The sequence below is a fragment of the Dermacentor albipictus genome, chromosome 3 (genome assembly GCF_038994185.2).
Source record: "Dermacentor albipictus isolate Rhodes 1998 colony chromosome 3, USDA_Dalb.pri_finalv2, whole genome shotgun sequence".
NCBI classification, from domain to species: Eukaryota; Metazoa; Arthropoda; class Arachnida; order Ixodida; family Ixodidae; genus Dermacentor; species Dermacentor albipictus.
In genome coordinates, this window is record NC_091823.1 from 115,548,798 (window position 1) to 115,568,772 (window position 19,975).

Here is a 19,975-nt window from a genome sequence, read left to right on the forward strand (position 1 = left end):
AAGGCGGCGCGGTTCTCGCTGATTACGGCTTGACCAATCCGCGCCGGACCGTGTGAAGTGACTGCTTGAGCGAGCGCTTATATTTTCTTCTGAAGTAAATGGTATGTCGTGAAGGCACTCCAGGAGCCCGTCCATAGTTTTAGGTGACCGTATTTGCACTTGCTTCAGGACTTGCGCATGCAGTCCGTGCATTATTAGTGCTACTACGGCAGAAGGAGGAAGCATAGGCTCGGCCAGCTTTAAAAGGCGGCGTTTGTCAAAGAAATATTCGACGAGGGAGCCTTGCTTGAATTTGAAATTAAGCGCGGCATCCCACCTTTGCACTGGGTTGCTTCGGAATGTGAAAAATTTTTCTCTCCACTGATTCCAAGAGTTGCCAGCCTCTTCAATAATGTGCAAATCATACCACTTCCGTGCAACACCGCTCAAGTAACTACGCATGTTAGTAATCTTGTCCTCATTAGAGTGCCAGTTGTTCTTCCCAGCGCCATATTCATAGAATTCAAGCCAACCTTCTGGACTTTAAGACATGCCGTCGAACGCATCGGGTTCTACAAATTCAGTCACCGGCTTCTCAGCGTTTAAAGAGCTTATAAGCGATGCCACCAGCTGGTTCTGTTGCGAAATCTGTTCTTGTTGTAGCCGAAGAGCTTTGAAAACGAGGTTCACCTCTTCCGTCGACGACTGTGATCCAGAGTCCTTTCGACGCATCGGTTGAAGAACTAATTCGTCGAAGATCGCCAGACGCAAGTTCACTTTCACAACACCCTTCCGACGTAGTTCATCAGTGTCCATGGAAGCCTTCTCTAAAACCAGGTTCACGAGTTCTGCCGAGTTGAGTTCGCGAGGTAGTTCCACCGCTGGTTCATCTTCAGCTTGGTATCTCGAAAAGATGATCTTGTCCGCGGAGGTCTCCTCAAGGAAAAATGTCACCCACATGTTGGAGTCCGCTGTTGGCTGCGCCAAAATAATGTAGCGTTCCTAGTTAAAGGATACAATAGACGGAAAGTATTGCTATGGAACTGGCGTCCATCTTGTCTACCTTTTATTCTCACTTCCTTCTTCTCTTCTCCTGAACCCAGACTCCTGCGCTTCTTCATCTTCTATTCCAAGGCTCATACCGCTTCAACAAATGCATAAGATCCCACTTATACCGTCGACAGTCATCGGAAGACCAGTTCTGCCGCAATAATTTTTAAAAATTTATTTATCTTATCTTTCCCAGCGACGGACACTGCCACCCGCCTGGCACCTGGAGACGTTGCCTAGGATCACCAGAAACTAAGTAAGTGATAGCTCAGATGTCATAAAAATCACACTGGAGGCACAATCTGCCTTCGACTGCAAGCTACACTATCTTGCGAAGATTTTGGTGTGGCTTATCCGATATAACGTTTGAATGTGGAAGTGATAGGCGAAAGGTCCGCAGGGGAAACAGCGAATAAGTGTAGTCCCAAATATTCGCACTTGACTTTTTTCTTCACAGTCGCATGCAACAACGCGACTAGACAAGGACTAAGAGAAAGGAGGGGACACCATACGGCATCACACAGTGCGCACTGTGCTTTTCCCTCGCTTTTCTTAGTCATTGTATTGTGGCGCCCGATTTCGCCCGATTGCCTGTTCTCTTGTTTTTTTTCCTTGCTTGATTGAAGCTGGAATTTGCTTGATTGAAGCTGGAACTGGGGTGCTGTGATTACAACGAGATATACTGTGCCGTGGTCTCGCTCGTCTTTTAAAGCAACGCTTTCATAGAAAAATGAAAGCTGTATGTTAGCTCTGAACAGTAATGAAGCAATGGGATTTAACATCTGGAGGAAAATTATAGCAAATGGTTAGCGCATGAAACAGTAGTGCCTGCAGAAACATTTTGCTACCATAGAAAACAAAAAGTGATAGCTCAAACATAAATAAACGCGGAGTTTGGAGAACTTGGAAGCACGCATCTTTTTATTTGCAGAGAATGTTTTACAGAAATGTATTCTACATGCACAATAAAATAAATTGGGCCTGTGTAACGTGCTAGAGACACCAGAACTTCCATATGCCCAATTTTCTTGGTATTTTTGTACAACAGCGCCTTATCGAAGGAAACCCATACGCCTCATAGACTTTCTGTAGAATACTCTCGTATGAGCATAGGTGACAGAAACCTCGTATGTTGTCGTAATACTATGGATTGACTAGTACGGGAATTATGGGGAGTGTGGGTCTTATTCAACTAGGGTAAAACTAATAGATATTCGAAATTATAACGTACGAAAGACTGAGGAAGCCGTTAAAAATGAACGCAGCATAAGATCACTGAGAAGAAAACTTGGAATAGGACAAGCCAAGATGTATTCACCGAAAGACAAGCAGGGTATTATCATCAGCGATTTCAAACATATAGTAAAAGCAGCAGAAGAATTCTATACTGACCCGTACAATACCTAGAGCAGCCAGGATACCTCCATTCGAAGTACTAATGAACAGGCTACATTGGCTGCTTCTACAACTAGCGTTGAAGTTGGAAGGGCCTTACAAGACATGAAACTAGGAAAAGCGGCAGGCGAATATGCAGGAGGTACCATGTTTGAAAACCTTGTAGCCCTTTATACTAAATGTCTCACGACTTCAAGGGTCCCAGAGAACTGGAAGAATGCCTACATTATACTAATTCACAATAAGGGCGACGATAAAGAATTGAAAAAAATTATAGGACCGTTAGATTACTTCCAGGATTGTACAAAAAAACTCGGAAACACCCATGTACATAGATTTAGGGGCACGTTAAAGAACCCCAGGTGGTGCGAAATTCCGGAGTCCCCTACTACGGCGTGCCTAATAATCCGATTGGTATTCGGCACGTAAAACCCCGTAATTTCAATTGTATAAAATATTTAAGATAATTTTCAATAGAATAAGAACAACACTTGGCTTCAGTCAATCAAGAGAGCAGGCTGCGTTCAGGAAGGGACGTACTGTACAATGGATCGCATCCATGTAATAAATCAGGTAATCTAGAAATCTGCCGAGTACAATCAGCCACTCTATATGGCTTTCATAGATTGAGAAAAGGCATTTGATTCAGCATAGATACCAGCAGTCATAGAAGCATTACGCAATCATGGAATACAGGAGGCTTACGTAATATGTTGAAAAATATATAGAGGGATTCCTCAGCAACCTTAATTCTCCGCAAGAAAAGTAGAAAGAAACCTGTAAAGAAAGTCGTCAAACGAGGAGATAAAATCTCTCCAATGTTATTCACTGCATGCTTAGAAGAGGTATTAAAGCTATTAAACTGGCAAGGCTTAGGAGTAAGGATCAACAGAGAACATCCGGGTTGACATCAGCAACCTTCGGTTTGCAGATGACGTTGTCCTGTTCAGCAACACTGGGGACGAGTCACAACGAATGACTGAGGACCTTAACAGAAAGAGTGTAGGAGTGGGGTTGAAAACTAATATGCAGCAAAAAAAAAAAACAATCAATATACTGGCTTGAGAACAAGAGTTTATGATCGCCAGTCAGCTTTAAGAGTCCGTGAAGGAAACAATTACTCACAGGGGATCCTGATAATGAGAAGGAAATTTACAAAAGAATAAAAATGGGTTTCAGCGCATACGGCAGACATTATCAGATCTTGACTGGAAGCTTACCACCATCACTAAAAAGAAAGGTGTGCAATCAGTGGATTGTATCGGTGCTAGCATATGGGGCAGAAACTTTGAGACTTAGAAAGAAGCTCGAGAACAAGTTAAGGACAGCACAAAGGTCGATGGAACAAAAAAATGGTAGGCGCTACATTAACAGACAGGCAGAGAGCGGTGTGGATAAGAGAGCAAATGGGGATAGTCGTTATCCTAGTTGACATTAAGAGAAGGAAATCGAGCTGGGCAGGTCATGTAATGTGTAGGTTGGACTGGTTGGACACTACGGTTACAGGATGGGCGCCAAGAGAAGGGAAGCGCGGTCGAGGACGGCAGATGACTAGCTGGGGTGATGAACTTAAAAAATCCGCAGGCGCAAGCTGGAATCGGTTGGCAGAGGACAGCGGTAATTGGAGATCGGAGGGACAGGCCTTCATCTTGGAGTGGACATAAAATAGGCAGATGAAGGTGACGGATACCAAGTTTCACTTCCAACGCCCATAGCTAAATAATCGTAGCTGAGCGGTCAACAAACTGTGGAAAATGTATAGATGTTGTGCTTGAACTTGACGTTGAAGCTAATTATATGACCGGTAATAATCTTTCTTCATTACCTGCGCAGTTGCTGAGAGACCAGGACGACAATACGACGAGTTACGAAGAAACGCAAATGATACGATTTCTTCCATGAAGACGTCAGGAATTGGCTCGTAAGGTGGGTTATTGCCACGTTTTCTTACGGGCACGGCAAGTGCTTCTGCGTCTTTGTCTGTTGCTTGTTTTTTTTTTCCGTGTGGTATGACTCTTGTAACGTTTTCAGTATCCTTGTCTCAGGACGTTTAATTTACTGTTATGAAGGGTATGTGTTATTTGTACAATATTTTTGTATGGAGGCCTGCCTTAATTTGTGTTTTAGAATTCTATATGCAGAGATCTGCACTTAACTTGGCGACCGACGCCTCTTGTACGCAGGTGATCAACGTTTTGGCATCGATAAATCTCACGCGCGAAGAATGTGGCAAAAAAGGTATAGCTGATAAATTTGTGCATAGGCAAAATGAGGCAGAGGACAATAGAGGGATTGAAATACTACTAAATTCTTATACGAATGCCTGTGACCTCAAGCACTTTCCGTTTGGCCCCAAGAAATTTATTCCTTGTGCTCAGATTTATTCGTTTTTTTTTCTACTGGAATTGCAGCAAGCAAGGCAGTGGCCCCAAAGGAGGCCCCAGGCTTCTAGCTACTGCTACAGCGAGTGCTTATCGTGGCCGCCCAGGAGTCCGAAGCCAGCTCAGAGTTACGAGAACGAGTCGTTTCCCGCTCGACTCAAAATATTTATTTATTGCACTGTCACATATATAATAAATCAAAAATATTCTACAACACTTGTCGCTTCGAAAGTCTACAACGTACAACTATTGCTGGCTTTTCTATGCTGCCAGCTGAAAAACAGTTATGCGCAAAAAACTAAAAAAAACACAAGCCATTTCAGTATGCATACTTGTACTAACTGCACTGCTGAGCAATTGTAGCATAGGTGTCTACACCTGGCAGCATGCGTGGTTTCTTTGCCGCCAACACCGTCTAAGTTTATCCGGGAAGCTTGAATTGATAAGTTGGACTGACTTTTCAGGAAAGTCGGCCTTCCTGTCTATCTTACTCTGTGTCGGAGTAAAACAGCTTTCATGCGCAGATCTTAGTTAACTATGTCAGAGGCCGCAGGATGGCTTTCGCATTGCAGTGGAGTTTTGATAAGGGAGCTGATGCGCTATTAGGTAAGATTTTCATTTTTTTTTGTAGATCGGGAAGCTTATCTTTAACATCGTTCTTGCAGTTCGCTACTCTGCAACTAGCAGACTTCGAGTGCTTGCACAGGAGGTCACGCTCGCTCTATGGTGCACACCAAACAGCCACACCAACCCGAGCAACCGTCAATACCAGCTGCCCTCTTTGATGCATCTCTATATGCCAACTGGACTCCGCCGAAGAGAGGCGACTCTGCTTTAACGCTTATGGCTAGAAGTGGCTTTCACGAAATCTTGCTCATTTCACATTGGAATGGCCGACAACGCTCTCTGCAATGCCTGTATTTGCGAGGAGAAGCTGGAACACATTCTATACGACTGTCCTGAATATAACGTTCAGCGACAGTCCCTGGCATCCGTTATAGCGCACCTTGACACTAGACCATTGTCCCTCGACACGATTTTCACATGCCGGCGACAGAAGACATCGCAGCTGAAGGCGACGAAGGGACTACGGTTTTTGAAAGAGACCGGATTGGACATGCGGCTGTGACTGTGATATCACGTACCACGCCACAGTGATCGGCTCTAACGGACGATGTGTGTGCTGTGCTATGTGCTCTCTCTCTCTCTCCCTTCCTCATCTTTCATCCCCCCCAACCCGCTCCCATGTGTGGGGTAGCAAACCGGTTAAGCTAAACTGGTTAACCTCCCTGCGTTTCCTTCTCCACTTTTCTTTCCTTCTTTCCTTCCGCAACTAAACTACCGTATTTACTTGTGTAAGACACGACCTCTCGTAAGGTCCGCCATCGCTAATGACCCACACTACAACTTTGTTGAACTAAAATTTGGAAAACAAAACAAAACAAACAGGCTTCACTTACCATCACGTGCATACCCACGTGCTCAGTAGCTCTGACTGTGTCATCCCCGGCGGGACATCGGCGCCATGAGCGGAAGCGATACTTGCACGATCGAATAATGGTTTCTTTCATCTACGCAGCGATGCCAAAGTAAGGTGCGTGACATTTATTCACGCATTAGAAAGCTTGCATGCTTAACTTAGGATACAGCTAGTCGAGGTGCTGCCAGACTGATGAATCTTTCTATACGTTAGATAAACCCCTAGATCGGCGGTCGCAGCGCCGCATGAGCACCCTGGTGTTTAGAGGCGGTACTAAAGCAGAGATGGCCGCGCGCAATACGTATGGGGCGAATCAGGAGCTTGCCGCAAATTCAAATCGTTTGTTGTGACCATTAGGTCAACGTTTCATTTCAATTTTCAGGTTTCGCTCTGTACCAACAGGCAGATACAGGAACCGTAAAGGTAAAACAGCAAATAATTTATACTTTGTTTATTTTTAAGACGACATCTGTACACCGCGGCAAGCATTTCAAAGCATCTTTGTGTTGATTTCCCGACATCTGTACTGAAAAAAAAAAAAGAAACGCCTAATACAACGAAGTTTGCTTTTCTCCAGTCTTTTTTTCTTCTTAGTAAGTGCGGAACTCTGGAAAACCTTTCGTTCGTTGTATGATGATCTAAATGGCGTTCCCCTTACGCATTGTCATTGTTTTACCAGCCCATACAGCAGCCGGAACTTTATTCCTGCGGCTTTTGAATTTGCTCGTGGCGAGTTCTTCCTGTGATTTTCGCCGCCCTTTACGAAACCAGTGGGCTGAAGCAGCTACTGGTTCTTGGTACTGGATCTTGCTCAGAAGATAGCTTCTGAGCAAGATATTGAAGTATGAAGTCACAGAACATTGTCCACCGAACTGAGGTCACACAATTTGCTACATTTCGCTATAGCTCAAACTTATTTTGAACGTCCTGTCATTGCTACGTTATAAGACACAGTACCCTAACGTCTGCTATGGCCCATGGAATTTCTGACTAGGCAAGCTGACGTCAAAACAAGCATTAAAACGACCAACAGAAAGCGTATACGCTACTTCACACGTTGGCCCTTACATAACCTTCAGCTGCACCATGCAATCAAGTCAGTGAAAACACAGCTTGAACTGCTGCGACTTCAACTTTCGAACAAAACAATGCTATTGTCCGCCTGATACGCAACAGGCCAATAATTCTCGCATGCACGTTAAGTGAAAAATTTAAAGCAAATAAGACACCGCATGTGTTGTGCTTTCTAACTTGGAAAAAAGGAAGCTTCTTTCGGGACGTTTTGTGTCACTGGGAGCAGCCAGGCTGAATAGCTCTTACTTGCGGTAATGGCAGCTGCTGATTGGCATAACCAATCATGGCAGTTGCTGGCGTTATCGCGCTCTCCAGGATCTACACTGCCGTAGCATCGGCATAGTTGCTGAGAGCACTTCACTTGAAGGCATGGATTGCAGAGAACGCATTCCAGCCCTTGAGAGCTAAACATATATTATGGTCCTACACCGTCTTTCAGTATTTGGTAAAGCAAAAGCATGCAGCATGTTTCTTGGCAGGCGAACCTGTCGGTGTCTTTTACCGTCATTTTAGCGCAAGATTTCACATTATTTACATTTACATTTACATTTTTACTGGATTTTTTCAACATCTGTATGGTCCTCTATTTTTGAACCTATGAGACACGGTAGCATATTTTGATGAGTTAGTGCTCGACGGCAAGTTTGGTACATTTCTATGTGCGGCTTTAGTCTTGCGGTACTTATATATTAGATACCTCTCATCAAAAATTTCGAGGTATTGGTCTGCCTCTAAATCTGTCTTCCTGCTTGAAATGGTTTGTGACTTTGCAAATAGATAATTTTCAACAAAATACTGCGTTGTAAGCGCCATAATTCGCAATAATTGTGCATGTGCGCGGATAAGAAAGGTAAAGAAAAGGACAAAGCAATGATAAGAAAAATAAAGAAACGTAAAGGCAAAATAAGAATGGTAACGCGTAATAAATAACGCCGTATAAGCGTTTGAAGCCACATGCAAGAAGATTAGGCAAATCCATATATTATCCACCATACCAATGGTGGCTCGGATGTTTGGCGCCTCCATTACTTGCACTAGTACAGAGGAGCTTATTTTAAGATACCGCCATCATAAGCCATTGTAGCAGAGGGCGACGAGGGCACTGTTGCGGTTTTTGAGGGCGACAGAACTGGACAGGCGGCTGTAGCCTGAACAGATGTTGATAGTGCGGCAAGTGTCACTGTGCTGTGCGATGACAGTGTTCGGTGACAGTGACCGATTGTGATTGTGTGTCTATGCTCCTTCCTTTCCTTATCTCTACTTTGTTACCACTTTACCTCCCCCTCCCCTCTCTCCCCAGCGTAGGGTAGCCAACCGGATTTTTTTTCTCTGGTTAACCTCCCTGCCTTTCCCCTTTCCTCTCTCTCTCTCTCTCTCTCTCTCTCTCTCTCTCTCTCTAGGTCCTTTCTTTTTTCTTGCGTGTTGCACGAATACATGTTCAACTCTGCAGACACTCTGAGTTGCCCGTGCAAGAAATATTCCCTTGCAAGATAAACACCGTGACATAAATATTTTTTTTTTCGAAAAACCCTGGGGTCATGAAGACAGCTAGCTGTAGTATTTTGGGCTGTCACTCTAGCTCCATGTCTTGGTTCTTCACAACTCCTTCTTCTGTCGAAAGTGAGTTGAAACAAAATTTAGTATAATAGCATCTTTAGCAAATTCAGTACATACTTTGGGTTGTATGTTAGTACTTGGTGACCATAAGGGCACCTCAGTGATCACCAAGTACTTCTTTTCGAATGCTCTAGAATATTGCAGAAAATGGTTCAAACGCACGGTTGAACTTAGCGGTTCCCTTCCAAAGTCATCAGAGTTCTGTGTCACAAATAAAATATGGAGTTTTTAGTCTTGAAACGGCACAGGTGGGTTCACAGAGATACTGTCCAGTGCTCAGTATTAATTGTGGTCACATTGACTTTTCTTTTATTTTCTTTTTTTACAGCGGAGTTGCCATACGCTAGCTTCCATCGGATCGCTGCGTGCGTAGACCAAGCATGTAAACCAAAAACGCTGTAGCCTCGTTACAAAGCAAAAGCGTATCGCCGGAGTACCTTCTCCACTCACCACCCATGCCTCTTCCGTAGATGGCGCTATAATAAAGTCTACCTACAGACGAAATACTAATGAATAAACTAAAGCTATGACGGCAAACTGACAATAGTCAATGGGTGTCTCTCTTGTGCTGATGACGTCACGCGCTGCATAGGCACGTTATCTCAGGTGCGTTCCGGTCGTGTAATGGGTAGGCCGCGTACTGTGCGGACCGAGGAAGAACAGCATGTCCACAAAGAACGACGGCGTGCGCAGAAGCGGGAATGGGCGCGAAGGTGGTATAAGAGGCTGCTAACGTCAAGTCTACCACAGTGACCACAAGGGTATAGTCACCTTACTGACAAAATAATATAGATGATAGAAAATGATAGTTCATGTGGAATGTGTCTTTATTTATATTTATATAGTTTATCACCCTATATACGGCCCCGCTGGTCATCCACCTTCACAGAGTGAAATGGCACTGAGCTTTTTTTTTGCATTGTGCTCAGTAACCCTATTGTTACGTTTTCGTTTTTTCTGCCTGTATTGTATTGCGTTTCTAACTGTATTACTTCTTTGTGTTTGCCCCCCCCCCTCATTATGCAATGCCCTCCTGCCGCCTTTAGGGGAAAATAAAAGATGATGATGATAAATGATGATGATGATGATGAAGAGGAGGAGGAGTCGTTTGAGCAATGCTGAGTGATCGATGCATACGTGGTAAACCCTGCAATGCCCACCTCGAACACAAGACAAAAAGAGACGTCATTCATGGAAGATGGAAATGCCGGGAAGTAGCCGTTTCTCTTGAATGCTTATGCCGGAAATGTTAAGGGAGGGGGGGAGGGAAAGAGATAAGGAGAAGGCAGGGAGGTTAACCAGAATAACGTCCGGTTTGCTACCCTACACCGGGGGAATGGGAAAGGGGAACACAAAGATAACAGGGAAAGAGAGGAGGGAAGGAAAGAAGGAAATTGCGGTGAGTTCGCTGACGTGTGTGGCCGTACAGAAATCGCATTAATAGTCACAGATGGTCGCACAAGCCCGTCGTCCTTAAGTAGCACAAAAGTGCCCTCACCGCTTTATGGGCCGACGGGCGATGGGGGCGGTGTTCCAACAGCACCTGCACAGAAAGCGGCCGATTGTCCAGTTTTTGAAAAGCTTTGGCAAGTTGTTGTCTCTGAGGGGTGTATCGTGGACAGTGGCACAGCAGGTGGTCGATGTTTTCTTCGGTGCCACAGACCTCGCATGCTGCGCTGTCAGTCATTCCAATTAATGTAGAGTATGCCTTTGTGAAGGCAACTCCTAACCAAAGGCGACAGAGAAACGTAGCTTCACGTCGAGGAAGTCCGAGTGGAGGTCGGAGTTGCAGGGAGGGGTTTAGTCGATGCAGTCGTGTAAGTCGCAAGTTTGGCGAGTTCCACTCGGTCAGTGTGAGACTGCGTGCCAGGTGTCGAAGCTGCATTGCGGCGTCTGTCCTCGAAAGCAGAATTGGAACGCTGTGCTCTTCATGATGTGCTGTGCGAGCAGCGTTATCGGCGCAATCATTTCCACTGATTCCACAATGGCCAGGTACCCATTGAAAAATGACCTCTTCACCTTTTTGTTGGACATGATGGTAAAGTTTCGCGATTTCATATGTCAATTGGTCATGACATCCGTGTCGGAGAACTGACTGCGTGCACTGTAATGCCGGTTTTAAATCACAGAACACAGCCCATTTTCTATGGTATAAACTTTTTTAAACAGGGTTGAAGTACCTCAGACAGGCTGGCCAACGTTTCGATAGGTGGACCTATCTTCGTCAAAGGCGGCCTCGTCATCCTCGGCGTGTTAGTTTTAAAGGGTTAGTGCAGTGACGTCACGTGCGGGTGTTGTCGCTGGCGGCTGGTTTTAAAGAGAGAGATTACAAGAGGGAACAGGCGCTGTCGTCCGACGTCTGTGAGCCTCATTCTCAAGACGAAGGGACAAGAGCGTGAGAGTGGGCACGCGGGGAGGAAAGAAAAGAAATAGAAGCAGAAAAAAGGGGGAAAAAAAGGGGAAAAAAAGCAGGGGGGAGACAGGGCCGTACCAAGACACAACAAAGGGGGGGGGGTGAAAGAAAAAGAAAGAGAAAACTGAAATCTTTAAGAAATACGGGGGCTTGGGAGCGTGTTGGGGATGCGTTGGCGGCATGTTTTTGAGGCATTAGAACGGCCGGTCAAGCAATAGGTGGAGTAATTTTGAAATAGTTAAGGTGGCGACGAAGAGTCTGCGGTGCAATGTGGGGGTGACTGAAAGGCAGCGGCATGGTCTTGCAAGGGGCACTGCCCCACGCGCTTAACGTAGGTGTCGTTACGGCGGCATCCAGAAGGCGATACTCTGGGTTGAGGCGCCGAAAAAGGCATATTGACTTCGGAATGTGTTGTCGAGGGGGTTTCAAAAAAAAAAAGACTAGAAAAGGGGGAAGGGGGAAGGGGGGGGGCGAAATCGGTATAGCAAACAGGAGGGTGACGCGTGCAGAAGCGGGCGCGGGCAAGTGTACATGGAAGAAGGGGATCGTACACTTGGTATAGACGTAAAATCCTGAAAGAGTACATTAAATTGAGTAGTAGGCAGGAAATTTTTCTTTCCTTTTTCCCTTTCCCTTTCCTTCCTCCCCCTCTCCCCTTTTTTCGTCCGAAATGAAAGAGTAGGTGAGGTTAAGAATTACAGTTGGCTGGTGGCCTAATGTGTTTTGTGTATTGGTTGATGACATGAGAGTTTCAGATTTAAGTTACAGCTTTTAAAGATTCTAAGTTGCCGCGTGCCAAATTAATTCCTGTCGGGTGTAGGCAATTAAACTTGTGTATGAGGTATGATTCCGTGTACTTCCTTTCGCGAGGGGAACGGAAATTTGTTTGTAGTATATAGAGCCTTGCTTTGTCAAACATATGTCCATGTTCATTAAAGTGGCTGGCTACTGCTTTGGGTAAATTGTGTTTTGTGTCCGCGCGGTGACCATTGAGTCTTGTATTGATTTGTTGTCCGGTCTCACCTATGTATTGTTTGCTACAAGCGGCGCATTCTAGACAGTAGACTACATTGCTTGATGTGCAGGTGAAAGCCGAAGTTACCTTGTGTGTGTAATTCGACGCTGTACTTTTTACTGTAGTAGTGGATTGAATGTGTTTGCGTGTAGAGCACCTGGGGCGACCACAGGGATTGGTTCCCAACTTCTTCTTTTTCTGTAGTTTGGCGTGCACAAGAACATCTTTAAAATTAGTGTTGCGTCTGTAGGCTACTCTGGGAGGGTCGGGAAAAATCTTCTTAAGTTTCTGGTTGCTGGTGAGAATCGGGTAGTATTTACTTAGGATGTTATTCACGTTTGGGAGTGCGTTTGAGAATTTAGTAGTAAGAAGAGGCGTTGTTGTTCTTGTGATCTTCGGGCGGGTCTTGAGGACCTCGGCTCGATCAAGTTTGGTTGCAGCGATGTAAACCGTTTGAAGGTCACTGTTTGGGTGGTTCCTGTTTGATAGCGTTTCTTTAAGGTGATCGAGTCTATCTATGTAGTCTTGGTTTTCAACGCAAATGCGACGTAGTCGTTTGGCTTGGCCTTTAAAGATGCCTTGTTTGCAATGTCTGGGATGGTGGCTGGTATATTCTAGGTACTGTTGTTTGTCGAAAGGTTTCCTATACAGCGTTGTCTTTAGTTCACCATTGTCAATGTATATTGTTGTGTCCAGAAAGTTTATGCGCTCAGTTGAGGATTCTGATGTGAATTTTATTGTTGGGTGAACAGAATTTAGAAAGGATACATATTTATCTAGACTGTCTTGGCCATGTCCCCAGATTATGAGTATGTCGTCTATGTATCGTAGGTATGTGTGGGGCTTGGTAGTGCAGCGCGATAGGAAATCTGTTTCTAGAATCCCCATAAATATGTTCGCGTAGGTTGGTGCAAAAGGCGTCCCCATGCTTGTACCATGTATCTGTAGGTAGCAACTCTCTTCAAATTCGAAGTAGTTATGTGTGAGAACTAATTCAAGGAGAGACAGGTAAACTTCAGTAGAGTGTTGTGCTCTGTGTTTAGACAGCATTTGTTTTATCGAAGATAAACCATCAGGGATTGGAATGTTGGTGTACAGCGCCGTCACGTCTAGTGTTGCGAGAATTGTGTTGTGGGGTAGTGTGCCTTTAGTATTAATGTCTTCTATAATTCTCAGCAGGTGGGGCGTATCTTGTACAAATGACGGAAGTGTTTTCGGCAAGTTACCAAGGTAGTGGTACCACTACCTTGGTAACTTGCCGAAAACACTTCCGTCATTTGTACAAGATACGCCCCACCTGCTGAGAATTATAGAAGACATTAATACTAAAGGCACACTACCCCACAACACAATTGGCAAGTTACCAAGGTAGTGGTACCACTACCTTGGTAACTTGCCGAAAACACTTCCGTCATTTGTACAAGATACGCCCCACCTGCTGAGAATTATAGAAGACATTAATACTAAAGGCACACTACCCCACAACACAATTCTCGCAACACTAGACGTGACGGCGCTGTACACCAACATTCCAATCCCTGATGGTTTATCTTCGATAAAACAAACGCTGTCTAAACACAGTGCACAACACTCTACTGAAGTTTACCTGTCTCTCCTTGAATTAGTTCTCACACATAACTACTTCAAATTTGAAGAGAGTTACTACCTACAGATACATGGTACAAGCATGGGTACGCCTTTTGCACCAACCTACGCGAACATATTTATGGGGATTCTAGAAACAGATTTCCTATCGCGCTGCACTACCAAGCCCCACACATATCTACGATACATAGACGACATACTCATAATCTGGGGACATGGCCAAGACAGTCTAGATAAATATGTATCCTTTCTAAATTCTGTTCACCCAACAATAAAATTCACATCAGAATCCTCAACTGAGCGCATAAACTTTCTGGACACAACAATATACATTGACAATGGTGAACTAAAGACAACGCTGTATAGGAAACCTTTCGACAAACAACAGTACCTAGAATATACCAGCCACCATCCCAGACATTGCAAACAAGGCATCTTTAAAGGCCAAGCGACACGACTACGTCGCATTTGCGTTGAAAACCAAGACTACATAGATAGACTCGATCACCTTAAAGAAACGCTATCACACAGGAACCACCCAAACAGTGACCTTCAAACAGTTTACATCGCTGCAACCAAACTTGATCGAGCCGAGGTCCTCAAGCCCCGCCCGAAGATCACAAGAACAACAACGCCTCTTCTTACTACTAAATTCTCAAACGCACTCCCAAACGTGAATAACATCCTAAGTAAATACTACCCGATTCTCACCAGCAACCAGAAACTTAAGAAGATTTTTCCCGACCCTCCCACAGTAGCCTACAGACGCAACACTAATTTTAAAGATGTTCTTGTGCACGCCAAACTACAGAAAAAGAAGAAGTTGGGAACCAATCCCTGTGGTCGCCCCAGGTGCTCTACATGCAAACACATTCAATCCACTACTACAGTAAAAAGTACAGCGTCGAATTACACACACAAGGTAACTTCGGCTTTCACCTGCACATCAAGCAATGTAGTCTACTGTCTAGAATGCGCCGCTTGTAGCAAACAATACATAGGTGAGACCGGACAACAAATCAATACAAGACTCAATGGTCACCGCGCGGACACAAAACACAATTTACCCAAAGCAGTAGCCAGCCACTTTAATGAACATGGACATATGTTTGACAAAGCAAAGCTCTATATACTACAAACAAATTTCCGTTCCCCTCGCGAAAGGAAGTACACGGAATCATACCTCATACACAAGTTTAATTGCCTACACCCGACTGGAATTAATTTGGCACGCGGCAACTTAGAATCTTTAAAAGCTGTAACTTAAATCTGAAACTCTCATATCATCAACCAATACACAAAACACATTAGGCCACCAGCCAACTGTAATTCTTAACCTCACCTACTCTTTCATTTCGGAGGAAAAAAGGGGAGAGGGGGAGGGAGGAAAGGGAAAGGGAAAAAGGAAAAAAAATTTCCTGCCTACTACTCAATTTAATGTACTCTTTCAGGATTTTACGTCTATACCAAGTGTACGATCCCCTTCTTCCATGTACACTTGCCCGCGCCCGCTTCTGCACGCGTCACCCTCCTGTTTGCTATACCGATTTCGCCCCCCCCCTTCCCCCTGCCCCCTTTTTTAGTCTTTTTTTTTGAAACCCCCTCGACAACACATTCCGAAGTCAATATGCCTTTTTCGGCGCCTCAACCCAGAGTATCGCCTTCTGGATGCCGCCGTAACGACACCTACGTTAAGCGCGTGGGGCAGTGCCCCTTGCAAGACCATGCCGCTGCCTTTCAGTCACCCCCACATTGCACCGCAGACTCTTCGTCGCCACCTTAACTATTTCAAAATTACTCCACCTATTGCTTGACCGGCCGTTCTAATGCCTCAAAAACATGCCGCCAACGCATCCCCAACACGCTCCCAAGCCCCCGTATTTCTTAAAGATTTCATTTTTCTCTTTCTTTTTCTTTCACCCCCTCCCCCTTTGTTGTGTCTTGGTACGGCCCTGTCTCCCCCCTGCTTTTTTTTCCCTTTTTTCCCCCTTTTTTCTGCTTCTATTTCTTTTCTTTCCTCCCCGCGTGCCCACTCTCACGCTCTTGTCCCTTCGTCTTGAGAATGAGGCTCACAGACGTCGGACGACAGCGCCTGTTCCCTCTTGTAATCTCTCTCTTTAAAACCAGCCGCCAGCGACAACACCCGCACGTGACGTCACTGCACTAACCCTTTAAAACTAACACGCCGAGGATGACGAGGCCGCCTTTGACGAAGATAGGTCCACCTATCGAAACGTTGGCCAGCCTGTCTGAGGTACTTCAACCCTGTTTAAAAAAGTTTATACCACAGTGTGCCATTCCATCTGCCAGCCCCTTTCTTGTTTTTGGAAGCCCATTTTCTAGCTCTTTCACATTCGATGAATTCCAGGGCTCGACGCAGGGCCGTTAGTTCTGCCGCTGTTGAGGTCGTGACATGCGATGTCTTGAAGCGTAGTGTCATTCGTCGCGTTGGTATAACCACGGCACCACCAGAACTGCACGACGTAGTCGATCCATCGGTATAGATGTGCACATGGTTCCTGTACTTTTCATGCAAAGGAAGTAAGCTCAGCTGTTTTAGAGCAGGAGCTGGTAGATCTGTCTTCTTCTGTAGTCCTGGAATCATTAGATGTACTTGTGGACGGCTCAAACACCACGGAGGAAACGCTGGCTTGGCCGCAGGTGCGTACCCTGAAGTAAACGACGCACGATGTGCACTGACAATGCCGCTAAATGTCGAGCAGGGCCTTGCAGCAGTGAGGCTTGCCAAGTGGTGGGAAGGGGTCCTAGCACAATGCCTGAGATACATACGCAGTGTCTCAACGGTAATGTGCGTCGTGATTGGGTAATCCTGCGCAAGGGCAATGGTTTCAGCCGTTGATGCACTGCGTGGTAAGCCAAGACATATCTTAAGGGCTTGGGCTTGAATACTCTGAATCATACGCAGGTCAGTCTTGCAGGTGTTGGATATTGTAGGCAGGCTGTATCGCAGGAATCCAACGAACAACGCCATGTACAGCTGTAACATAGCGTGTACAGATACTCCCCAACTTTTTCCTGCAAGGAACCTGAACAGGTGACAGATAGCAGTCAGCCGCTTTTCCACGTAATTCACGTGTGGAGTCCAAGATAGGTCTCTGTCAATTACGACTCCCAAGAACCTGTGACTTCTGCTGTATGGTATAATTTGCCCGTCAATAGATACGCCGTAAGCAGACATTCGCTTCCTCGTGAAAGCCACCATTGCGCACTTCCCGCATGAAATTTCAAGTCCTTGTTCACGAAGGTAGCAAGATGTCATTGTGGCAGCCTTCTGAAGTCAAGCGCGAAGCTGAAGTCGTGTCACACCTGATGCCCAAATGCAGATGTCGTCCGCATAGATGGAAAGTCGTACGGTGCTTGGCAGGTTGTCAACTAATCCACAGAGGGTAAGGTTGAAAAGAGTCGGGCTAAGGCTATGTTAGGGTAGGGCTATGTTAAGGGAGTCGTAATAAAGGTCTAGCTACGGTTACCTACGTTTCGACATGGCCACGTAAACCGAAACAACTTGCGTCAACCTATCCATTCGTTTTACCTGATTACGGATGCGGCACAGAGAAGTACGGCTTGCGGTGCAATCTGCCTGGGATGTAGCATAGTGGAGTAAAATAAAGATTTGCCATACCGCGTCACAAAAGCGGTCACCTGGCAGATCTCGAAAAGTCATCTCGAAAAGGGATTAGCGTCGCTACCTACAAAGGCAAGGCTGCATTTAGTTTAACGAGCACGCGATTTTAGGTTGCGAGGGCCACATGTTAGATTAACGAGGTGGACGCACACCGATGTGGACGCTGAGCGAAGCACGACATTGTAGTTTACGAAGAGCGGTTTAAGGTAAATAACATACAAAGGGTCAGAGTACGCGATGCCGTTTGTCGTCTGCTGTGAACCAGGAGTGCGTCTCCCGTGTGTTGGGGGGAAGTGACTCTTGCCGTGTCGCCTGTGGAGAAGGTGTGATGACTGTGTATGTGCTTCGGTGGTTGCCGTGGCGCGTAACATGTCGCGTTATTTTATAGTCACGGTGGTTTACGTCCCGTAACCGTGGGCAAACAAAATTTAAAACTCCCTTTTGTTGTCTGTCGCGTTTGCGTTTCTCCGTCAGCAGTTTTGGCGCAAGTTACGACTCGTGATGCTCACGAAGTGCCGTTGCTTCGCACGCTGGCATGCAGCGCCATCTATCCGCCGCCGCCCCAAGCTTTGTCAGTCGAGTCCAAGTTCACGTGGCCCGATGGCGCGTGCAATCCATCCCACCTCTTTAAGCCCACTTGAACTTGTATATTACTCGCTTTAGGTCACGCCTGCACAGCATGCGTCCCGCAGCCCGCCACCAGACTATACAGTGACGCTGTTAGTGCGACAACGAGTGCTCGATAACGTCATATGGGAGTTCTCGGGGTTTCCCGTGAAAAAAAAAAAAGAGAGAAAAAAAGAAAGAAAGAAAAGTAAACGAGTTTAACCCACGAAGCTTATATTTTGATAAAATTTGCTGATTGTTAAGGTGAATATGAAAGCAAACTTTGAAGTGTGTGTGTGTCGACTAATGATTAAATGAAAATTGCTAAACTATTGTTCTCGGCCCGCTTAGGGACGTTATATACACGCTTCAAAAGTTTATCTGCTTGCCTGAAAGGGCCGAGAATGACAGAGATTTCATATTTTCAGGAAGTAAGCGCATTTCTGTGATTGACATTTAGCAAAAGTTTGAAGTGCGTAAAATGATTATGTGGTTTGAAAATAATTACTGAAGACTCGTATTCAATCAATTTTTATGCGCTCACAAGGCACGTAGTCGCTTTTCCCCGGCCTCCTTGTGGACTATGAAAGGCATGGCGTTTATAGCTCGTCTTTCCATGCGAAATATGACGTTTTCTTGGTGTCCTCGATGAAATAAACACCGCAGCTTCTTTCTGTTGTGTGACAGTAAGGGCCAGGTAGCAGGTGATGTGTAGACAAAGTTAAAAAGTGGATGGGTCAATTTGGGCGTCGGCAATAAATTACGTTTACGATCGCTTTGGAGCGTTTAAGTTGTCTCACGAGCGGCACGGAACTTAAAATCCTGCCCTGCAAGAAATACAATCGAGATCAACTCATGGCGAAAATCCGCAGCATGCTATGGCACGTTTGCCTGCGAGGGTATTTGCTCGCGGATAAAATAAAGCTTTCGTTAAAAAAAATTATTCAAGTGTTAGTGTCATAATGCCGCTATCACCTATGCTTCACAATGGGCCGACATAACTGTCCTGGTTTTTGTCTTTGGCCGATAGAAATAACTTCATTGGCACATATTAAAGAACTATAATATTAAATATAACAAGGCGTAGCTGACCAATTCTGCAAATGATTTTAGGTCAACTCATTTCAGCACTTGGATGCAGACACAAGCACTTCTCCTTGATTCTATAACGGAGAAAGCTGCAACGTTTTCTACCCGTGTCGTACTAAAAAGTTCGAATGTGAGGGATGTCTTTACTGAGTTATTTCTAGCGGGCGATGTCTTTTTATCCGAAGATAAACGTTGATGCTCGTGAAGAGATACTCACGACTTGTCGACAACATTATATCAGAATTCCAATAGCGTTTCATCTCATTCAGAAAAAAAGAACAGAGGTCATCTGCTTCGTGACATCTTTTCGGAGACGCCAGTGAACGAGGTATTCACGAAGCTGCTTGACGTCCAAACATCGTGCGCTCACTATGCATGGCCAGGCTTCGGCGGTACAAAGACAAGCGGCAAAACACTCAACACACTTCTACAAATAACGTCAACAACGTTTATTAAATCCAGAGGTGTCGCTGGGGCACTGCAGTCTGGCGGTGACTAAGCCGTTCGCTTGGGTTTCATGGCGAACAAAAGCGTGGGGCGACACAGGAGAGGAACAAGACGTTTATCTGTGGTCAGTCCTTCGTCGTGGCTCACAGACTTACGGACAACACCAATATCACGTCAT

The 19,975-nt window shown here is 45.4% G+C and overlaps 1 protein-coding gene across 1 annotated transcript in view; it reads left to right on the forward strand.

The window, feature by feature from the left end:
* LOC135916904 (cell adhesion molecule Dscam1-like) overlaps positions 1-4,975 on the forward strand; it is a 257,332-nt gene extending 252,357 nt beyond the window's left edge. Inside the window, exons 28-30 of the mRNA XM_065450351.2 lie at positions 1,226-1,285; positions 4,258-4,350; positions 4,836-4,975. The gene's annotated coding sequence lies outside the window, so the exon portion shown is untranslated. The remainder of the gene's footprint in view (positions 1-1,225; positions 1,286-4,257; positions 4,351-4,835) is intronic.
* The last annotated feature ends 15,000 nt before the right edge of the window (positions 4,976-19,975 follow it).